The sequence below is a fragment of the Struthio camelus genome, unplaced genomic scaffold (assembly GCF_040807025.1).
Source record: "Struthio camelus isolate bStrCam1 unplaced genomic scaffold, bStrCam1.hap1 HAP1_SCAFFOLD_83, whole genome shotgun sequence".
Classification (NCBI taxonomy): Eukaryota; Metazoa; Chordata; class Aves; order Struthioniformes; family Struthionidae; genus Struthio; species Struthio camelus.
The window spans coordinates 162501-165000 of NW_027182720.1; positions in this window are offsets into that span (position 1 = coordinate 162501).

The following is a 2500-nucleotide window of genomic DNA, read 5'->3' on the forward strand; positions in this document are numbered from 1 at the left end:
GCGGCGACGCGAATCCTTTGGCACCAGCCGCCAGCTGCCGTCTCTTGTCGCTGATCTGCTTCGCCGATTTTGTAGGCAAATGTTCAGAAATCAGCTTATTAATATTCCGTGCTTCTTTAAACTTCTGTTCTAACTCTCTCAGCAGAGCCGTCTCTTCTTCGGACCAGACGCTCTTATGCATACCCCTCAATCCCTTTCCTCTTCCGCGAGACGCTTCGATCCTTTCCCTGTTCCTAGTTCCTGGGTGAACAAGACGCTTATGTTGGGAAAGGCCGCTTTTGGTCTTGAACTTTCGGTCGCAGTCCTCACAGCTCCACGGGAGGGGGGCCTCCGAGGCCTCTTCATCTTCCCCTTCACCCAGGGTTCCGCGGCACTTCGGGAAGTGGCAGGCAATGCTATGATGTTTCTCATTCAGTCTCCCGCACCGGGAACACTGAAAAGGCACCCGTCGCCGACCGTGGGCCCTCCGCAGATGTTCTGTCAAGGCCGCAATTTTCCCTACCTTGACTCCACAGCATGGACATGCTGGATGTTCATCTGGGATCTTAACAACTGGCGTGCCATCAGTTGCTCCCCCCCCCGGAGTCAAGGATAGGGGTCACCATAGCCGGTAGGATTGCTTTACCAGAGGGAGACTCCAGGCCCACTCCTGCCGCCACCTCCCCCCGGGCTTCATCAGCCCGGGGTACCGGGGGCGAAGCGACAGGGGACTCCAGAGCCTCATAAACCTCTGGCAGATCTTTAACGCAATCCAAACTTGGTCTGGGAATACTCCCATTCCAAGGGTCATAAGCCGAATTGTAAAATGTCAAATTTTGGATCACAGCAGGCCACCCATTTGATGTTAAAGTCACCGGCCTAACGGCCGTGACATCAACAGGAAACTCACCTGTCTGGGTGCCCACTGACACGAAGTTCACAACCCATGGTCTTACTAGGTTGTCCAGCGTGCCTGTGGGGGTTCGGTATACGCCAGAAGAACCAATCCCCCAAGTTCAACTGGTATGCCTGATAGAAGCCCCTAGGCCAAGGGCTCTGGACTGCGAGTAGGCCAATTACTAGCAGTCGAAATTTTGATTCACCTCAAAAAAAACTATCGAGTGGTCGGTGAAGCCAGTCGATAGGGAGGAAGTAACTATAGCACCGCACACTGGGGCAGAGGCAAACTTGGTTACCCGCGAATGGGCATCCAGCGGGACCACGAGGAGGTGTTGCCTCCGCAGCTCAGCCCAGTTAGTAACTATGGTCCCGACTTAAGAGAGTCATAGTTACTCCCGCCGTTTACCCGCGCTTCATTGAATTTCTTCACTTTGACATTCAGAGCACTGGGCAGAAATCACATCGCGTCAACACCCGCCGCGGGCCTTCGCGATGCTTTGTTTTAATTAAACAGTCGGATTCCCCTGGTCCGCACCAGTTCTAAGTCGGCTGCTAGGCGCCGGCCGAGGCGGGGCGCCGGCCCGGGGACCCCGGCTCCCCCCCCGTCGCCGGCAGCCGCGCGCGCGCCGGGGCACCCCCAGCCCCCGCGGACGGGTGGAGGGGGGGGCGGCGGCGGCTGCTGGGGCTCGGGGAGGAGGGAGGGAGGGGGCGGGCGGTGCCCGCCGCAGCTGGGGCGATCCACGGGAAGGGCCCGGCGCGCGTCCAGAGTCGCCGCCGACGCCCCGCGCCCACCCCCGCCCGCCCGGGGGGCGGGGGGGACGGGTGGGGCGCACGGCGCCTCGTCCAGCCGCGGCGCGCGCCCAGCCCCGCTTCGCGCCCCAGCCCGACCGACCCAGCCCTTAGAGCCAATCCTTATCCCGAAGTTACGGATCCGGCTTGCCGACTTCCCTTACCTACATTGTTCCAACATGCCAGAGGCTGTTCACCTTGGAGACCTGCTGCGGATATGGGTACGGCCCGGCGCGAGATTTACACCTTCTCCCCCGGATTTTCACGGGCCAGCGAGAGCTCACCGGACGCCGCCGGAACCGCGACGCTTTCCAAGGCGCGGGCCCCTCTCTCGGGGCGAACCCATTCCAGGGCGCCCGGCCCTTCACAAAGAAAAGAGAACTCTCCCCGGGGCTCCCGCCGGCTTCTCCGGGATCGGTTGCGTTACCGCACTGGACGCCTCGCGGCGCCCATCTCCGCCACTCCGGATTCGGGGATCTGAACGGCGCCGGGGATGGGGGCTTCTGTACGCCACATTTCCCACGCCCCACCGAGGGGCGGGGATTCAGCGCTGGGCTCTTCCCTCTTCACTCGCCATTACTGAGGGAATCCTGGTTAGTTTCTTTTCCTCCGCTGACTAATATGCTTAAATTCAGCAGGTCGCCACGTCTGATCTGAGGTTGCAATCGGATGGAGGCAGGGCGGGCGCGCGCCCACCCCTCGCGCTTCGACCCCCCGGAGGAGGCCCGAGACGAGGCAGAGCCGGCGGGCACGCGCCCGCCAGCCGCCGGCAGAGAGGACGGCCCGAGGCCCCCGCCAGGATCGAGGGGGAAGCGGCGCGGCGACCCACGAG